The sequence below is a fragment of the Vigna angularis genome, chromosome 8 (assembly GCF_016808095.1).
Source record: "Vigna angularis cultivar LongXiaoDou No.4 chromosome 8, ASM1680809v1, whole genome shotgun sequence".
Classification (NCBI taxonomy): Eukaryota; Viridiplantae; Streptophyta; class Magnoliopsida; order Fabales; family Fabaceae; genus Vigna; species Vigna angularis.
Window position 1 is genome coordinate 20,417,061 of NC_068977.1, and position 22,811 is coordinate 20,439,871.

Sequence of the window (22,811 nt, forward strand, 5' to 3'; positions counted from 1 at the left end):
GTTCTTAGAGACTGTCAGAGTAGGTCTAATAAATAGCATTAAACCGGTTAAAAAGTAAAAAGCAAGTTTATAATGAAAATGAGAACAAAGAAATAACAGAGGTATAGATTTTAATATAATTTCCTTTAAATTTAACTTATTTACAGCTGTTGTATCTCAGTAATGAATTTGAATGTGAAGATTGCATGGCTGCCATATGTATCCAAACACCATGAATCAGTTTCTGTCCTAACAGTCCCTAACGTTATAACATTTTCTTGTGTCTGCATGTATCAGTTCTGCACACCTTAAAAAAGTGTCATATTTGCTTGGCTGTTGAATCTAACCATCAATTTGGCATTTATTGATAAAATGACAATAATCTGTTGTACCAATCAAACTCACTGTAATTAAAACAGCTTTAATCTTTTGTACTGTTACAGTTTTCGACTAATAACCTAATTGAGCATCTCAATGCTATAATATGTTAGTTTATTTAAAATAAATTATTAATTAATGTATCAGTTCATTGTTTACATTTAATAATTGAAAATATGCGTGTAAAGACAAAAGAAAGGTCACACTTCGGTATTTCTTTAAAGTGTTGGATTTATAGATTTTTTTTTTCACTTAAGTAACATATATATTTTAATATCTCTTTTCAACAATATATTATGTAGATTATTTTCATTAGACAAGATATGGCACATTGTTTAAGTCTAAGTATTAGTTTCAAAAATATACATTTGTATCCAAACACCATGAATCACTTTCTGCCATTATCAGTCTTCAAATCCAAATTAAGTGATTTCATATTATTAAGGAAACAGTACACGTTTAATCAACTAGAAAAATTAATTAAAAAGTATATATAATTTTTTTACAGTTATTCAAAAACTATAAGTCAAGTTATATAAATAATTCTAAACAGAAACTATATATTTATTTAGAATAAAATCCTTACATTACAACTACAAAAAAAACTAACTAAACTATAAGATACTATACATCTCCGTCTTCATTGCTTTGGTCTCCTCCAATGAAATCTCACCTCTCTTTGTTGACACTCGTTAAGTGATTATTTCAAATCATACAATAAACACAAACAACAACACAAGAAAAATAATATCATATTATAAAAAAATCAACTCGTACAATTATAAAACATCATATAACATAATTCATTTTCAAACCAAATCAAACCTAAGCATACATATAAATTCTAGACTTCATTAATCCGGATAAATATATTAATGTCAGACTATGGCAAGTTGTACACTTATAATGGTGGAACAATTGCCCCCTCCCCCAACTTATAACATAATATTAATCAGCCTATGGACAAAGAACACTAGACCATAAATTAAGACTTCCTCTTACTCCTCACCACATAATCCCATTCTCTATCTGACATGGAGTGATTATTAAAGCGTCAGAATAACTTTCAATGTTGAGTCTCTACATCAATACATTATTCTATTTGAGTCTCTACATCAATACATTATTCTATTTGAAACAACCATTAAAAATTTCATCTTAGATGCATAAATCATCATAATATTCAATATATATTACCAAATAATAATTAAAGTATTAAAACATTTCCATTCATAAATAGTAGAAGAAAAGAAAACAAAATAAACCAAACCTGTGCCCTAACAACTTTTTTTAGAGATAATCAATTATAACACCTAATAATCGATTATTTCAGAGAAAATTCATGCAAATATGACTTTTTTGCCTAAAATAATCAATTATCAGGTAAGATAATCTATTATAGCTTTGAAGAAAGAATAAAATTCTGATTGAAATAATCGATTATCAAATAAAATAATCGATTATCAAATAAGATAATCGATTATTCTTGTCAAGTTTTGATAACAACCTAATTTTTCTGATTTGGTTGTATCTAAGAATCATCCAAATGATCCAAATGACATCCTAAACACTATAATTGATTTAAAAAGAAGTTGTAACTTAAATTGGATACCAATTTGGTTATTTGCCAAGAAACAACATTCAACTAATCAACCTATCAAAACACTAGAATTTTGGATTTTTTTTAAATTTTGTTTTGTTTTATTTAATCTACTCTTAATTAAGTGATAATTGATATTATCATCTTTTGATTAGGTTTATTTTTTTTGTTATTTTTATTATTGTTTTTTTAAATAATTAGAAGTTTATTAAGTAATTGTAGAAAAGATAAACATTTGGTTTTTTATTGATATTTTTATTATTATACTTTTTAAATAATTAAAAGTTTATTAAATAATTTTAGAAAAGATAAATATTTTACCTTTTATTATCGGTATGTAAGTCTTTTTAAACTCCTTTTTTTTTGTTTCTAACCATTTATATGCAAATTTAAATAAGTGTTAAGGGAGTTCTTAGACGGATTTGTTGAAAGTCAACTTTATTTAGCTTAACTTTATCTAATAATTGTTATTGCATAAGACTATTATAGTGTATTAGATGAGTTAGTTCTAGTTGATTACACAGGGACAACAATCAACATACTCCCTTCACCAAAACATAAGAAAGTCATATCTATCTTTACTAAAAAAAAGCTTACCTTCCTTTCAAGTTTACAATATATCTCCCTTAAACCTTACTACAACTATTATGTTTTTAACTTAGTTATCTCATGTTATATTTCTCTTTTGGATCCACAAGGGAAAATGATAATTTTATCACGTGTAAAAATTTGAAAAATTTTGAAAATGTGAAACAGAACAAAAACAAATATCATTATTTTTCTTCATTTTCTCTTTTTTTTTTCTTATTCTTTATTTCTTTCTCACAACTACCAATAGATAGTTAAGAATTAAGAATGACAATAAAAATGGATGATACATAAGCATACAAAAAAAAAATATAGAGTAAACTAATTATTAAGATTTTTCTTAAAAAATTTGCTTATAATGTGTTCACTTGTATAGATACGAATATGTTGATTTGCAATTAACTTTCAAAATAGTCTTTCTTAGTTCTCAATTCTATTTAATAATTTAGTTGAATGAAATTTAGTTTTCGTTATTCCTTTAGTTATATACATTTTTTATCAAGTTTGTACTTAAAAGTTCAAAAGTTATAAAAATATAAGTATTCCTTATTTTTAAAAATAAAGACTTGTAGAATTTATTATTTCTACAAGATTAAGTAAATAAAAACAACGTTATTAAAATCATACATCTTAATATTTCATTTTCATTTAAATATTTTATTATTACGGTTTTTTTTATAATTGTATTAATATCATATATTTATATATACAAATGAATATATAATATTGATATTTATCACTTTAACTAACAATAATTAGAATTTCTTTTATTACATATTTCTTAAAACCTATTATTTATTTCATTATAAAAAACTTATAAATATTTATTAATTTTAGAGACAAGAAATAATTGATTATCATATTGATTAATTTAAATATTAATTTAAGACCTATTAATTAATAGTCTTTAAAATAGTCACTATTATAAGTAAAAAATTATAATTAATGAAAAATTTAGATACTAATTCTTTTTGATACTCAAAACCTTGATAATTATTGTAGTGATCAAATATAATTAGTTATTAATTATAATTTCTTATTCATAATAGATATTATTGTAGATACAAGTTATTTATAATTTATAAATTATTATTTATATTAGTTTATAAGTTGACCAATTATTTTTTATTTCTAAAATTGATTGCTATTTAATTTTTTTTTGTAGTTTTTTACAAACACCAAAATTATTTTTATAGAAATTTAGATAACTAATTTATTAATAATAATAAAAAATCTCTTGAAGGTTTTCATATAAGGTTGTTCATATATTATGATGCATATTGTACAATTTTATATCTATTTTCTTTTTTTAAGAAATTAAGTTATTAATTTTATTGAACAAAAATATTTAAATAATAATAAAAATTTTACAACTACAGGCCTCATGTTGGGCTATATAAAGGTAACTTAAAACCCTAAAAGCTCACGCCTCATTCCCTCACTTCTCTCTGTCTTGCCTTTTTCACTCTCATATTTTGGTTGGAAGCCTAAAAACCGAAAGCTCCTATGTAAGACGGTAAGTTCCCATAAAATACGAGTATCTTCTTATTATTTTTTTAAGATAATTAAAAAATAATGTTAAATTTATATGAAACCTTAATTTATATTAATATATTATGTCATAGTATGGTATTGGTATCCGATTGAAAAATATGAATCTAGTTATCTACTTGTATAAGTTTTTTTTTTTGGGTTAGTAGTAAGCATTATGTTTATTTTTAACAATTTCTTTTAATATATATATATATATACATATATATATATATATATTAAGAAATCACTTCATTTATTCATCTCACAAAAGAAATTTAGAACTTAAAATTGTTTTAGATATTATGTTAGTTTATACAATGAGCTGTGGCAGAAAGATCTTATTCACAAATTATATTTCCTATCATTTAATCTTCTATGATTTTGATATCAGGTAAGAAGAGATCCAACAAAAATGCATGCATCAAAAATCAATGGCGGCTGCTAATCAAATAAACGATTTTATCTTTCACAGCAAAAACATTACAGGTTAGCATATAAAAACTACATTGCTCCTCAGATCTACCTGTTTTTAGAACATGCAATACTGTGCACAGTCACATAAATAATATATTAAATTAAGTTAAATATATTTTTTATCTTTTAGCTATAAATTTGATTTTTTTAATTTTAGATTAATTTAATCTTTCATATTTAAAACAGTATAAATTTAATTTTTAATCAAATTTTATTAATTTTATTTGAGATTTCAGATTTATCAATTAACATTAAAAAATATTAATCAGTATAAATAACTGAAATGTTATTATAAAATTAATTAAATTAAATTAAAAAATAATTAATACTCATTATATAGTATTTAGTTATCAATATATTTTATTAGTATTAATTAAATAATATAGTACAGACAAATTTTATTTTTTATTCTGTATGTGTGTTGATAAATTTGATATGAAAAAGATAACTACTGTGAGATAAACTTTCAATCATATCAATGATTTTAATTTAAAGAAATTTTGAGTAAATATTTTTGACACTTTTGTAATCATAACATAAAGTTTTGACATTTTTGAGAATATTTTTTTATTTTTACTGTTAGCAGATAACTTATAATGATATCTTAGTTTTAAATAATTTGAAAATCATAGAATATTGATTTTTGTTGTTGTGCTTTCTAATCCAAAGTCAGCTATTGTTATATGATGAATTACAGGTCTTATTTAATAAAAATAATTAAATAATAAAAATAATTAAATAATATTTGGCTATATAAACTAAACCTAATAAGTTGAAACCTCATCCTCAGCGCTCATTTTTTCCGTCTCTTTTTCATTCTTTTGCAGGAAGCTCCTTTCTCGGCCGGTAAGTTGTCTATATTTTCATATTTTATGTCAAATTATTAAGTAAAATATTTAAATAATTATATTTCAAATTTTTCTTTAATCTTATCAGTATTTTTTTTTTCTCTCTAAACAACTAACAATTTTTTTATTTCTTTCCACATAATTAAAATGAAATGTTTTTAAATTTATAAACACTTGAAACCTTAATTTATATTAATATAATAGGTCATTATTTTGAAACTCTCTTTAAAATCTATGATATTTATTTACAAATCATATTTATTTACTGTTATCCCATCCTTTAAAACCATGCTATTTTGCAGACATATAATGAATGAAACATCATTGTGGAGGAAGGAGAGGAAGACAACAAGAGGTACTATTACCATTTTGTTTATCAAAATGATTTCTTAACATTTCTTGGAATTCAATATTGTGAACTGAATAAATTGTTTAGTGTAATTAGTATATTAAATTGCATGGATTATTTGATTGATTTGACACTGTACTTTATTTTCATTTTTCCTTGTTATTCAAATATCTATTAACTATGGTCACATATAAATTGGTTGTTGAGATTTGATAGCTATTTTAATTTATTTAATAGTTTTTTTTATATTAATGTAGGTGGTAGAAATATTTTGACTTATTGTCACATGTATTGATTAGATTTTATTATTAATCAAATTTAAGGATTGATAATTAATTGAATCTAAATATGTATCTAATTGATTGTCTTTTGTAGTATTTGACAATTCTACTGTGAAGGGATGAAAATCAATTATAACTAATATAAAAGTTAAAGTTTCATCCTTTCATAATTTATTTTATAAAACTATGAGTACGCCTCATTAGTCACATGTTTTACCTAATTCAATTTTAATATATCTGATTAATATATGAAATTTTATAAATTAAAATATTTCAACCGATTCCATAAATGAATGAAATATCAACAAAAATTATTAAAATGATCAAGATGATTATCAATCTTCACTGTTGCATATAAAAAATTATATTATATTTAAAATTAAAGAATTATAGTGCTAATCAAGTGAATATTCGATCTTTCACAGTAAAGACAATACATATGTAAAAAAATTCATCATATTAGCATCAAGTTTAATGCAACACAATAATCTAAATAAGAATATATATATATATATATATATATATATATATATATATATATATAAACATTGCTTTTGTAAGAAATATTAAACAAATGTCATTTTAGCCAAATATTACTTAAAAAGAGATAACTGTATTTGTCATAATAATATTAATAAGTTATTCAAAGAATTCAAACTTAACAGTTATAAAATAAACATTTCATTGTCTCTTGCAGTGACTCGGATGCTAATAATAAAGTAATGAGATTTTGTATTATATGTAATGTCTTTGCTGTGAAAGATCAAATGTATATTTCATCAGCATAATATCATATAAGAAAATTCCATATGTATTTGATGTATATCAAATTTGGCATTATTTTATTTATTCATATGAAAAAAGAAAGTAAAATAGCTGTCCATGTTATTGTGCAAATAGATAAGAAGAGATGCAATATTGTGGAGGAGATAGCAACTTAGTTGCATTATCATCATATTATTCACCAAAGTTATTTTTTAATATTGCTTAGTATATATGAGAAACTCACTTTGTTTAATATTGTGAATTGATGTGTAGTTAGTAGATTAAGTTACATGCAAGTGTTAATTAATCTGACCATGTAACTTTCTTATTTTATGTTTTGTTGTTCTTGCAACCTACTCTTTATAGCTACTTGCATTAATGAAATTTGATAATCATTTTAATCATTTTAATATTTTTTATATTAATATTATGGATTTTACTAGATATATTATTATTCATAGTTACATGTATTATTACATATATTAGTCCTTATTAATTGAATTTATTTAATAATTAATTGGATCCATTTACCTGACTAATGAATTGTATTTGTAATTTTGAAAATCTATTATTACTAATGTAATGCTTAAAAGTTCATCATTTTATAGTATATTTTACAAAATTAGAAGCAAAACCCATTAGTCAGATTTTTGGATTCAAATTATTGTAAAGAACATAACATAGTAGATCAATAAACATAATAGAAGTAGGCATGAATAGAATATGTTTCAAGAATAACAAAACTTGAAATAATGATATATTACACTCTCAAATGGATTAATGTATGAATGTCCTTTAATGAACTAATATCACAATGCAATTAACAAGGTGAGTTAGAATGTAAATTCTGACAGCAATTTTATGGAATTAACATGATCTGAAATTTGATGCAACATGGTGGCTTCAGCTTCCACAATTATGTCGTTTAGATGTTCATTCAAAGAACTTACAATGTATTTATATGTATCTAACAATTTCAATGTATACGGTTCTTATTTGTTTGGAGAATGACGTGTAATAGTTTATATTTGATTAAATTAATAATAACAATATTATAGATGTGATTTATTATTTGTTTGCAACGTTTTATGTTTTATTGACAAAAGCATCAATGCATTGCTATCTCATTAGACACTGTCTTCTGGAAATAATTAAAAAATATTGTCCTTTTTCTATAATGAATTATAGTGAGTGAATACAAATGGCAGGCATGCAATGTTGAGATTCAAATTCATTGTGATTTTTAAACTGTTATCTGACGACCTTTTGGGTGGTATTGATAGAACCTGCATTAAATGTAGTTTGGTTGTCCGTGTGACTCACTTTCAGGTTTTGTATTTTGAATTTTGGATGGAGTGCAATAAAGAAGAGGCCGTAAGGGCCAAGAAAATTGCTGAAAAGAGAATGCAAAACAAAAATTTCAACGCTTAAGGCTCAGCAGCTATATCCTGATTTATAAAAAAACTTAATGAAAAGTTTGTTTAATCTAATTCCCTCCCTTCTGAATAAACTAGTTCTTTTTAGTTAGCTTTTTATTTTCAGACAATTTCTCAGATTTCTGAATAAACTTGGTTGAGCCAGCTATTTTAAACTTGTAATAGTACAATTTATCTAATTCAGCATCTCAATGCTACATTAATGTGTTCATGTTAGACTTTGGTGAGGAAAGTAAATGCATGTTTGAATACGATAAGAGATTATGGGTCAATTTTAAATGCAAGATGGTTGAATCTTACAATATGCAATTTGTCATTTAGCATAAAAACTTATATGTTTCCAAAGCTTGATGGTGATCTATTCAACGTTATACCAATCAAACTCACAAATATTTCATTTTCACGTCTGTATTCACAAAGCATGGATTTAGTAACTTTTACGAGTCAAAGAAAGTGAATGTTTACTTTGATCAAAATCTCATTTTCTTATGATATATTTAACTAAGTATAAACCTAATTATAAAAGAGATTAGTGGAAAACATATTTTCCTTAACCCCATACTATTCTACATATTTTCAAAAAGAAAAACAATTGAGGAACCATTCAAGTCAAAGAAACCAGTGATTTAAGTATAATATATACATTTGTCGTATTAGTATTATTACGATTAATAATATTATTTGTTATATATATATATATATATATATATATATATATATATATATATATATATATATATATATATATATATATATATATATATATATTCCCAAGAAACATTATTAATTAATTCTATTATTTTCTTAGCTATATATTTCTGTTATTGTTAAAAATTTATAAGTAATTCGTAATACAAAACAACTTTACACCTTATTTACAATAACATTGTTCACTTCTTTTTAAGATGAATACATGATAAACTATTATTTTTAATCTACTATCCTTAACGTTGATAAACCAATACAAATTACATTAAGATTAAAAATAAATTTTATATAACGCCACCACCAGCATAACAGGTTCATAGGCTAAAATCCTCTTTTAGGATTTACTGGATGGTTATCAAACCTTAGTCTATTGGGTTTGATACAATATATGAAGTAAATGTACTCATCACTACATATACGAAGGCATACAAATAAAAAGTAGAGAACGTATTTTCTTCGATAAAATTCTCCTACTGAATTATCTAAGGGCTTATTTTCTACAGTAAATTTTTTTTCTACAAATCATCTGATTCAGAAGTATCTTGTAATACTACTTTTTCTATCAGATAAAAAGTTCCCTGTATCTCGGTTTGCTTATTCCAGCTCCCAGTGACATGAAAGCTCTCTCCACCTAAAAGAAAGTTACACCATATATATTATTACAAGTTACCTGCTAACAGTAAAAAAAAAAAAATCCTTGAAAAATGTCAAAATTTTATGATATTATTACAAAAGTGTCAAAAATATATACTCAAATTTTCTTTAAATTTAAATCACATAAGATATGATTAAAAGAATATATGCTCAAGTTGCCCTTTACCTAAAAATATATTTAACTTAATTTAATATATTATTTATGTGACTGTCCACAATGTTGCATGCAGGTAGATCTGAAAGAGCAATATAGTTTTTATATACTAACCTGATTATTATGTAATGTTTTTGCTGTGAAAGATAAAATCTTTATTTGATTAGCAGTCGTCATTGATGCATTCATTTGTTGGATCTCTTCTTACCTGATAGAAAAATCACAGAAAATTAAATTTGTGAATAAGATTTTTCTGCCATCAGTATAAGCTAACATAATGTCTAAAAAATGTTAAGTTCTAAATTTCTGAGATAGATAGACTATTTTACTTTCATTTCTGAGATGAATAAATGAAGTGATTTGTTAATGTAGTTAGATATATATGTCAAAAGAAATGGTTAAAAATAAACATAATGCTTATTACTAAATGAATTGTTGTGGTCTCTCTAGATGGTGTGAAGTCTGCATAAAATATAATAAACAATAGAGCTGATGGTGGTTGGAGAGAGTAATTGAAATCAAGTGAAAGAAAAGCTACAAAGAAAATGGTAACTAATTTTGATGCAGTGTCATGTACCAATATTTTCCTTTCTCCTTTCCTATCAAAAGTAATGGTTATGATTTCCTTATCCAACAAACATTTCTTCTACACTAAAGGAAAATAACAACGGTTATTTTTACCTATCTGCACCGGTTCTACAACTCAGACATATACAAACGAGGTAAAAAGTCTATCACTTTTTGTCTCGGGTTTGAACCGAGGCAAAACAATATATGCTTTTGCCTCGGTTCAAATGCAACCGAGTTCTTTACCAGGCAGCAGAGGGGGTCTTATGCCCCAGTTTAAAGTTGAACCGAGGCATTTTTTTAATTTTACTCAGGAAGGCCTTTTCCAGATTCACTCTCTCTCTCATCTCATCACCTTCCCTTCTTTGCATCAACCCCCAGGGATATGCTCTCTAAGCATGAGTTCCATCCACAATAACTCATAAACCCTCCTGTTGAAGGGTGGCTCAGAATTTCCAATTGGGGTGCCCAATTCCTCACAATCAGCCCCTTGCCTTCCACTCTCTCCTCAAGAAACAGACAAGATAAAATTCAAGAAAAATGCAGACAGAGTTCATAACTAGCAACTTATGCTGGCAACAAAAAAGTACAACAATAACCCTTACAACAAAATAAAAATCCAAAATGCAAAGGACCAAAATAACCAGCAGTCATCCTTCACTCCTTCCTTCGCTTATGTTGCTGATTCAGATCATTGTCCTTAATTTCCTCCAGGACCTTATCACCAGAATCAGAAGGTTTTAAAACCTCGGCTACATCATCCAGACTTTCATCATTATCATCATTTTCGTAATTTCATTTGACTCCTCTAGGTTTTCTTCTTCAGGCTTCTTTCTCCATGATTCTATCAAAGTCATCATTTCCCTATTAATCTGTAATAAAATAACAGAAATGACAAAACAAAAGTGAGATCAAACAAAAATAAAAATCTGTATTAGGTGAGTTAACAATTGTAGAATACTCCAACCCACTACAAGAAAAATCACTATTACATACCGCTAAAATCTGTATATAACATCAAAAATCCGTATATAAAATAATTTTACATACGAATTATATACGGACAAAAATCCGTATATAAAAAAGGCGTAGCTAAATTATATACGGAAAAATCCGTATGTAAATTACATACGGATATTATATACGGATAAATCCGTATGTAAATTACATACGGATATTATATACGGATAAATCCGTATGTAAATTACATACGGATATTATATACGGATAAATCCGTATATAAATTATATACGGATAAATCCGTATATAAATTATATACGGATATTATATACGGATAAATGCGTATGTAATTTACATACAGTATGTACTTATGTATTTATTGTTTACAACATATTTAATTAGATTTATTTTTTCTAATAGTTATATAATTAATATTAAAATTTTTACACATTAAAACTTCTCATAAAATTATAAATAATTACTACCAGATTATAAATGTTAAGAATTTATAATATATAATTGTGTTGAAAATCAAATAATTAAAACATGAAAATTTTATTTGAATACTCTATAAAGAGAGTTCAAAGAAATAAATACAACTACTTAATATTAATATCTCATAACACTCAAATTCAACTTTTACAATAATTTAAATCTAAAACAAACAGGTCCTTGTATAACATAGAGTTGAATATTAACTTAAACTAGAAACTCCAAAGCAATTGCTGATAGCTCTGCAAATGTTGCACATATAATTATTGGGTGGAAGACCTTTTTCAAGTTTGATAGCAATCTGAAAACAAAGGGATAAGAAAAGGCATAATTATAGTTAGTTCTAATAAAATGCAAATACAATGTTGCATGACAGTATAAAAGAAAGTCCATTCCATATTCATCCTTTCATTCTCAGGTGAGAACTATGATAAGAATTTCAATATCAAATCATATAATAAATACAAATTTATCTGATAGAACCAAAGAAACTCTGAATTCTCTTGACGAAAAAGTCTGATACATTATTGGATTATTTACTCGATCTTTACCTTGAATGTTTCTTACATATTTTTGTTTAGTGCATCGAGAATACAACCAGAACAGTATGCTTTCAAATGGGGATCGGGATCACTAACTGGATAATTCTGAGTTAAAGGCACTTATGGAACAAATTGGAGAATCAATGACAAGAACTCAATCGTTAATAATTTTGTTAGATGCATTAGCTAACAAAAAATTAGTTAAATATTCAGTTAGGAAAAGTATATAATAGAGACAATTGAAAACATGTAAAATTTAATATGGAGCCTGTTTTTATTTGGTTCTCCAAATTTAGAAACAATATATTTGATTCCTATAAAAACGAAATGACAATCATCTCCTTCAAAAGAAAGAAAAATAATGAAAAGGGAGAGAAGGGCAAGAGCGCAAATCATACAGAAGTGGATACCATTGTCCCTAGAGAGTTGGGCATTGTTTGTTTAAGAGTTGAATGGTTGACTGAAGGTATTTGTCTTTGGCACTCAAACATGACTTGGCAGTTTCTATCAGTGTAAGGCAAACAGGTGATAATTCACTGTTTAGCTGCCATTAATCAAGAAAGAAACCGTTATCAGAAGGCTGTGGTAGACTCTGGGCATGATTTAGATCCGCAAAACATATAGACACGCTACAAACCCAGTTAATGGGTTAACTTCATTTTGATTTAGATACCCATTGGACTGGGTAGTATTCCTAAACCGGAAATAGTTTTGTAATGTTTTTCAAGAATTTATAAATTGAAATTTGAATCCTCCTTTTTCCCACGTCAATGATAATGAGAAGAAAGTTCAAACAACTAAAGAACAGCTTACCATAAAAGATGATGCAATGCAATTGCAAGCTTCAAGTGCCATAATTCCTCGAGCAGCCTATATTTTAGCACAATAAACCAATATTTATAATTGGTTAAATTAATCAAACAACAAATTTAGATAAAATGATGATACCTGGGAAGGTTCCTGTTGAACAGCACTAAGCAGGTTCTCAAGAACGAGCTTAGACAAAGAAACAAGTTCTTGATTGTAAGATGAATCCCCATAGTATAACATGTCATTGCCTGGAGTCTGGAAAGAAAAAATATATATTACTCTGACGCTTTAGATACATAAACCATACACCACTACTTGTCAGGAACCGTGATTTACAAAATGAGTGTAAGTAAGATAAAACAGGTGAAACTAAAGAAAATCTTGGAAAAACTGATTATAAGAACTAACATCTGAAACTAGGAATTATGACTTCTACAGACTATCTTAATTTCAATGATGAGTGGATATAATACTATAGTCTCACCTCTCCACCTCTAAGTTCCTGCAGGCTGTGCCTAAAGGAAAAGAAATGCTCCCAAGTGGTAAGATGTGATTAAATCCTCGAAACACTCCTTGCATTGCCAAGGAGAGAATAACGGCAGGAGCATTGAGGAACCTCAATCTCAAATACTGTTGTGTAGGGTGTGGCATGGGAGAGTCCTGCATAAATAATTCATATTACTTGGCAATCATCCTATGCTCAAATAAGATCAAACTACTAAAGGAACAAGTTAAAATAAACACCAAAGTGAATCCTAAAAGTTGGAAATGCACAAAACCTTTTATTGGTTTTCCTACAGAGCAATAGATCATTACTCTTGAGCAGAAGCCAAGAAAACTTTCCCTAAAGGCAAACGCAATAGCCCTCCTCATTCTAGCACCCCTTCTTTTTTTTTCTCAATTGCAAAAAAAACGTGAACACTTAAGGAATCAAAATAATTGGCAGCAAATAAAATAAACTAAAACTACTCCTAAGCTGGAATAAAAAATTTGAAAGTATTCTAAACAAATGAAAGTGTGCTTCTCTTCTCTCCATGCTGCACCAACTCAGAAATAAAAGAAATATGCATCATGTAAGCCACTTCTCTTTTCTTCACTTAAATCACCAACCACCCTTCCACTTTTGCTTTCTAAAGTGGATGAATTCTTCTCCACATGGCAGCTGCACCAACTTAAGCCGTGACCCCACTTACTTTCAATGACCGTGCTCTCTTCTTTCATCAAAGAAAGAAAATAATTTGACACCTTGTGCAAGTTCTTTCAACTCAAATAAATCAGCTTTTTCTAAAAGAAACCACAAATCACCGTGAGCAACAATCTAATCACCAAATGAAAATGACAAAAGCTACCAACATGCACACTTCTTCACAGCAAAATAACACTAATATAAAAATAAAAATCTGGTTCAAACATAAAGACAAAAACAAGAACAAGACCATGTGTTCTTCAAAATTCTCCTCGGTTTCAACATAGACAAGAAAACTAAAAACCTTCTGCGGCGTCACCATCCATCTAAGAAAGGAGAATGAAATGCTTCTCTTCCACTAATCCCACGACAGCTCCCCTTTTTCCTGGTTGAAGTGCTTCCAGCTTGCAAAGAGTAAATGTATCACTTCCAATATCCAGAAAAATTGTGTTATTTCTTTTCATCAATCAACAATATTCATATCCACTGAACCTCTGAACCAGTTTTTATCACTGCTATTATCCACTACCTTTACCTCCACAACATAACACAAGCGCTAACTTCCCCAAAGCTCCCCATAATTCATAATTTTTTTCGCATCCAAACAATTGAAAGTAAATGAAAAAAAATGCATTGATTTGAAAAAGGAAAAACCCTCCTCACCAAAATCAAATCTCTACAATCTAACACAACTAAGCTGAACCCACTCAGATGTCAAATTAAGAAATTCAAAATCAAACCCATAACATCCAAAAAAAAAGCAAAGTATTGCTTATCATATTACTCGGTAATAGAGAAAAACTAGTAAATCCCTAATTCTAAAATCTTTTCATGCTTATTAACGAATTATTGCGGGTAACCTGAATGAATTAAACACAGATTAGGGTTGACCCTTTTTCGATTTTACGCAATACTAGCATTAGAGATTACTACGAAAATTAAGGAAGAAAGGATTACTTACCAGATGAAGGTCTTAGCATCATCCTAACGAAGACCGCCACTGAACCATAGAGGTGAAACGAAGGTGCTGAACGAGATTCCTCAACGAGGCACAAGGAGATTTAGGGAAAAGGTTTTTCTCACGAACACAGCTCGAGTGTTTCAGTGCGTTCGAGAGATGAGAGTTTCAATGCATCGAGAGTGAATGGTTGAAGTTAGGGTTCAAGAGAGATTTGAGAGAATCAAAGCGTGGAGAGTGGAGAGTGGAGAGTGGAGAGTGGAGAGTGCATGGAGCGTGAAGAATTGAAGTTAGGGTTGCAGAGACATTTGAGAGAATCAGTGCGTATAGAATGGAGACTTAAGCTTAGGGTTGCAGAGACATTTGGGACAATTTGTGGAGAATGCAGAGCTAGGGATCGAGAGAGATTCGAGAGAACACACCTCAAGCGAGTGTTCCACCAAACAAGGTTCGAATGAAATATAATTTCAATCTTTTCGAAATAAAATTAATTTTCAGATCCGTATGTACTATCGGTGGGTAACACTTGCTTCTGTACTTACATACGGTTATTATCCTTAGGAAACTCTTCTGCCACCAAGCGCAAAAAATATATACGGATTTTATATACGGATATATCTGTATATAAAATCCGTATATAATATCCGTATATAATTTTATTTTTAAGATCTGTATATAATATCTGTATATAATACTCATGTTATATACGGATTAAAATCCGTATATAATTATCGGTAGATAATAATCATTTTTCTTGTAGTGACCTAAGAAGCATAATCACACAAATTCTAGAACCCGTCCAAGCATGTTTGCTGGTGGGCAAGGGTACCCGAGATCCAAACCTTGAGGGCGCTGATAACGCCGGACGGTCCCGCCGTAGCTTCATTCACGGGGATTGAGGGCTTGGGAGCAGGCTGGACCGGGTGCTAGGCCAGCTGCTCCACCACTGGCACGGGCCGCACAAGGCTGTCCATGAACAACACCTATGATCTGAGAAACCCAAAAAAAAGGGAGAGAAAGGGGATAACAGCTGAAGCAATGTAGATCTGAGAAAGGGGATAAAAATACTAAAATTGGGGAAGGGGATCTGGATTATAACTCTAGGCGGAGGCGCGACGATAGAGGCGCTACGACAGAGGCGCGACACAGAGGCAGAGGCGCTACGAGTGAGGCGGAGGCGGAGGCGATTGCACGGCGACGAAGATGTTGGCAGCAGCGACGAGGCAGAGGTGAAAGGCGGCAACAATGGCCAACGAGGTGGCGAAAATGGCTTGCGCGACAATGGCAATGACCCGCAAGGAAGATGAAGCAGCAATGGCCTCAAGGAAGATGAAGAATGGCTCTTGCACAAGGAAGAAGAAGGAGAACGCAAGAAAGAAGAAGAACAATGGCAGAGGAAGCAGAAGAACGCGATGCTGCGAAGAAGAGAATGAAGAGGGTAGGTTAAAATTTCTTAAGTTATAGTACCTCGGTTATTAGCCCACCCGATACCTATGAACCTTTTGACACCAGCTCCTAAGGACCCGAGGCAATAGTGATTCAGACAAGTAGATTTGAAATGTTTTTATGACTCGGTTTCTTCTCAACCGAGGCAATAGGCGTTTCCTAAACGATTTTTATGCTTCGATTTCTTTTATAACCGAGTTAAAAGACTCTTTCTGCTTCGCGTGTCCTGGAACCGAAACATAAACATTCGTTATTATTACAAACGTGCCACCGCGTTTTTATATACTTTGGTTTTGATAAAGAAAATGCATCATTTCCATATAGCAAACATTTATGAAAAACATGTTTTATCCATGGTAAGAAAATCATGGCAAACTGGGGAATATGTTTTAATAATATCAAAGTAAAAGTATAACATAAATAAGATTAGAATTGTGAACCCAAAAAGAAAAGGAATCATCTTACATGTCACTTCTTTCAATTTTGACAATGTTTTATGTAGGGTTCCCATGTTTGGTGAAGAAGATATCTAAATCTTCATCTAACTCATCAAGAATATAATTTGGCTTCTTTATACTGGATCTTTCACCAAGCCGTTCAGCTAAACTATATACATTCTGCTGTGATAGAATTTTCTCATAAGCAAGCAGAAACAACACCAGAAAACTTTTTGTATCAACCAACAAAAACTTACAAATAGTATATAAAAAACTGTTAAACTTCTTCTACATTTATCATCAATCAAGGAAATAAATTGAAAATTTCAGGGAAGAAACAACTTACAGTATAAGTTGAATCACTTTTCGCAATGTTTTTTCTAGGTCTCCCTTGTTTCCTAGGGAGAATAATTGAATAGTCATAATCATTAATAATATTTTTTCCCTTCCTTTGACGGGAGTTTCTAGGAAGTTAAGAACTTAAAATATTTTATCAAATATTGAATAGTCAGAATCATTAATACCAAGAAAAAGTTAAGAACTTAAAATATTTTACCAAATAATTCTAAACATCTTTTACATTTATCAACAAATTTACAGCAAAATATCATTAACTATCATTCACTCACTGATTGAGCAATTCCCACAATGCCTTAAATCATATTAAAATTGCTAACACAAAAACGTGAACTAACTTACAGTATCATTTCCATCAACTTTCACATCGTTTTCTGCATATTCGTCATGTTCTCTATGGAAAATAATTTGATCTTCCTCATCTCACTCATCAAAGTTATAACGGGTCTGCAACTCGATCTTTCATGAAGTTGAATTAAACTACTCATTTTCTGCTAAAAATGTAGAATTTATGCATAATTAAGAGACAACAATAATTAATAGAATATTTAAAACAACTTCTATAGAAAGAAAAATACATTTAATACTTCTTATCATAGAACCATGATATTTTATTCTATTGCATTGACTCCTTGTTAGCTAACAATTATTACTTCCAATTTGAAGTAATATAAAACAACATTCATTGTTCTCATTATTTAATATTAACAATGACAGTACCTTTTTTTTATTAAATTATTAGGTAATAATTTAATTATTTAATTATTCGTTTACAAAATTAAAAAACCTTTTCAATGACGTACATATATATACTATAAACAATTATAACATTTACATCTATATATAATAAACTCATTTGTACAAATATATATTATCTATCAGATAAAAAATATCATATAAGAATAGCTGACTTTGGATGAGAAAGCACAACAACAAGAAATAATATTACATGAAATTCAAATTATTTAAAGCTAAAATATTATTACAAGTTATCTGCTAATAATGAAAATAATAAAAAACATATCTCAAAAATGTCAAAATTTTATGATATGATTACAAAATTGTCAAAAATATATACTCAAAATTTCTTTAAATTTAAATCATATAAGATAGGATTAAAAGTATATCTGCTCAAGTTGCCCCTTTACCTACAGTTTAGGTATCACAATATTTATCTTTTTCATATCAATTTCTCAATACACATGCAGAATAAAATTTGTTTGTACTATTTAATTATTACTAATAGAATTTATTGATAATTAAATACTATATAATAAGTATTATTTTTTAATTATTTTTATAATAACATTTGAGTTATTTATAATATTTAACTTTTTTTCATCGATTTACTTGCTAAATACCTTTGAAACTTCAAATAAAATTAATAAAGTTTGAATAAAAGTATTAAATTTTAAAGACAAGAGATTATATTAATCTAAAATTTTAAAAAATAATTTTATTTATATAATTAAGAGATAAAAAATATATTTAACTTAAGTTAATAAATTACAATATTGCAAGTTTTAAAACAGATAGATCTGAAGAGGAATGTAATTTTTATATGCTAACCCGATGATTATGTAATGTTTTTGCTGTGAAAGATAAAATCAGCCTCCGTTGATTTTTGATGCATACATTTGTTGGATCTCTTCTTACTTGATAACAAAATCACAGAAGATTAAACAATAACAAATATAATTTGTGAATAAGATTGTATAAACTAACATAATGTCAAAAAAATTTTAAGTTCTAAATTCTGAGATAGATAGACTATTTTACTTTCTTTTGTGAGATGAATAAATGAAGTGATTTGTTAATGTAATTAGATATATATGTTAAAAGAAATGGTTAAAAACATAATGCTTATTCCTTCATAATGAAAAAGAAAAAAGAAAATCTTATACAAGTACACAAACTATATGTAAAAATTTATTCAGAATATACAAGAACATTAATAAAAAAAAACATCCTCGTATTTTATGAAAACTTACAACCTGACAGAGGAGTTTTCGGCTTTTAGGCTTCCAACCAAAATATGAAAATGAAGACACAATGAAGAGAAGGAGATGCGGCATGAGACTTTAGGGTTTTAGGTTGTCTTTATATCGTCGAACATGAGGCTCACTATCTTCTCAATTATGTATGTAGTTCTAAAAGTTTTATCATTATTTAATTATTATTATTATTTTTGTTAAATAAAAGCAATTATTTAATTTCTGTAAACCTGAAAATAGATATAAAATCATAATCTTGTAGAATATACATCATAATATATAATATATGAACAACTTATAAAATTAGTATAAATTAAATTTTATTCAATAAGAAAATGATTAATTTAGTCAAATAAATGTTTCATACTAAATTGAATATTCATTAATAAAATAAGATATATATATAATGATAAAAAAATATAATCAGCTTAATTAAAATAATATGATATAATAAATAATTTGTCTCTATAATTCATTGAATTTCTTAAAGAAATTCTTATGGTGACATTTTTTTAGTGTATATATTGATGTGGAAGTCTAGATATTAGAGGTTATTTTGTGGTTCAATAATCATTCAAATTTAAGTAAGTAGAATGGAATACATGTTGACACTAATACAAAAACGAGTTTTGACCTTCGTTATTTTTGACCTTTGACATTAGTCTGATGTCTTAGGTGGAGATATCAATTTGACATTGGAGTAACAAAAACATCAAATTACCTTGATCTTGAGCAAAATTGATGTCCATTGACAATGGACAGAGAGGAAATTTGGCGAGGGAGAAAAGAGAACTTGTCGTTAAAAGAACTTGTCCTATGCCCGAAAACAATCGATCAAATGAAAGAAAATTATATCCAAAGAATCCAATTAACATATACATTCGTGTTAAAGGAAGAAGAAATTACCTAAGTTAGTACATTAAGTTCCATGAATGTGTTAATTAATTTGAGAGTGTAATTTGTTGTTATTTTATGTTTTGTTGTTCTTGCAACCTATTCTTTACAGCTACTTGTATTAATTAAATTTGATAATCATTTTAATCAATTTAATACTTTTTTATATTAATATTATGGATTTTGTTAGATATATTAATTGGATCCATTTACCTTACTAATGAGTTGTATTTGTAATTTTGAAAATCCTATATGAAAGGATGAAAATCTATTATTTGTAATTTTATAATATATTTTACAAAATTAGAAGCAATACCCATTAGTCAGATGTTTGGATTCAAATTATTGTAAAGACATAACATAGTAGATCAATAAACATAATAGAAGTAGGCATGAATAGAGTAGGTTTCAAGAATAACAAAACTTGAAATAATGATACATTACACTCTCAAATGGATTAATGAATGAATGTCCTTTAATGCACTAATATTAGAATGCAATTAACAAGGTGAGTTAGAATGTAAATTATGACAGCAATTTGATTGAAACATGATCTAAGAGCACAATCTCCTTCAAGATTGGATCTGAAATCTGATGCAACATGCTGGCTTCAGCTTCCTCAATTATGTCGTTTATATGTTCATTCAAAGAAGTCAATGTCTACAGTTTATTTATATGTATCTAACAATTTCAATGTATACGGTTCTTATTTGTTTGGAGCATGAGGTGTAATAGTTTATATTTGATTAAATTATTAATAACAATATTATAGATGTGTTTTATTATTTGTTTGCAACGTTTTATTTTTATGTTTTCTGCTGCCTTTAGTTTATGCTTCTTTTGCTTTTGTGAATGTTTCTTGCTTTCATTTTCAAAAATACTTGTTGGGATTCCCTTCCTTACATTGATACATTTCTATATATTAGATTAAACTTCAATTATTCGACTTACAAAATTTGTTATCAACTTGATTTGTGTTACCGTTATCCAGTCAGAATGAATGACTTCAACATTTCTTACTGTGATTGGTTATGAAAAAAAATACGAAGCTCATGTGCAGTTTGAAATGATGGCGTTTATTCAAGAATATAACCACACACCAATCAATATGGTTTGCGACCTCATGGAAAACATCTAGGCAATTCTCTGAATATAGAGTGTGAATTGAGCGTGTGAATTATTATGTAAGTGTTTCCTTTTCTGTCGTTTTGATAATAAGGGATACTGTTTGCGATTTATTTTTTTCTCTCACCTTTTTTCATTTTGTTTCTTTTATTTATGTTTGATTTTTCAATCAGAAACTAAATTGAAAAACTATATAAAAAATGTGTTTTTGAACTCATTTTCTTAACTTTCCGATAACTTATTTCAAGTATACATTTGGGTACTTAAAAATATTTTTTCACACCAGGTTATATTAATAATAAATAAAAGAAAAATGATAATGTCTCCTGAAATAATGTTTCTAAAAGAATGCTATAACGCCTGCTGAAACAAAATCTAAAATAATGTATATATATATATATATATATATATATATATATATATATATATATATATATATATATATATATATATATATATCATAGTATTGTTTAATCTAATGATCATAATAAATAATTTATGAAACTATTATTAAAAGTGAAGATGAGAAGTAATTAAGTCAATAATAATAATAATTTATCTTTGGCTACAATTTCATCAAATTGTGCGATTAATTAAAAGTAAACATCAATTTATGAAATAAAAATTGATAATAGAAAACAAAACAATTTTGATAAAGATAATTTTAAGTTGAAACTTCGAGTTATATGAAGAAGATAAAAAGAAAAACAATTGTTAGGAGTGTTATGAATAGAGTCAAATAATTGTTAAATTATATTGGTGCTGTGAGAATATAGAAGTTTTGTATTGGTTTATGTTGTGGTTCAAAGTTTAGCGAGTTTTGTATTGGTTTATGTTTTGTATTGAGTTTGTTAGTAAGATCATTCTAAGAGCAATTGGTAATTTTTGCTTACGTTTTAGGTACTCAATTGTGAGGTAAACTTCTATTGTTGAATGCCTAGTTATTGATTGATTAGTTTTATCACGACGATATACAGCTCACCAGTGTTAAGTGGAGTAAAGTGAAGAGGATCATGATGGAAGTTTGAAAATACCAAGTTCAGTCAACAATCCAACAAGTTGAAAGATTGTAGAGCTTTTCTCGACATAACTTTTAATTTTAACTTGATGGATGATATTAGAGACTCTAGTTAGCATTTTACTTTTCATAAGATTGAAATGGACCAATAAACATGCTTCAACTAGAAACAAATATACTTGAATTCTAAAATATTAAAATACATAATACTTGAATTTGTTTGAATGGATGAAGTGATTAAAATATTTTAGATTTCAATTTTTATGTTTGGATAAAAC

The 22,811-nt window shown here is 27.6% G+C and overlaps 1 long non-coding RNA gene across 1 annotated transcript; it reads left to right on the forward strand.

Annotated features, from left to right (window-relative positions):
• The first annotated feature begins 3,987 nt into the window (after positions 1-3,987).
• Positions 3,988-8,492, forward strand: LOC108345189 (uncharacterized). Its single transcript, XR_008244908.1, has 5 exons — positions 3,988-4,061; positions 4,470-4,564; positions 5,380-5,398; positions 5,703-5,755; positions 8,125-8,492. It is a non-coding gene; the product is annotated as an uncharacterized LOC108345189 (long non-coding RNA).
• The last annotated feature ends 14,319 nt before the right edge of the window (positions 8,493-22,811 follow it).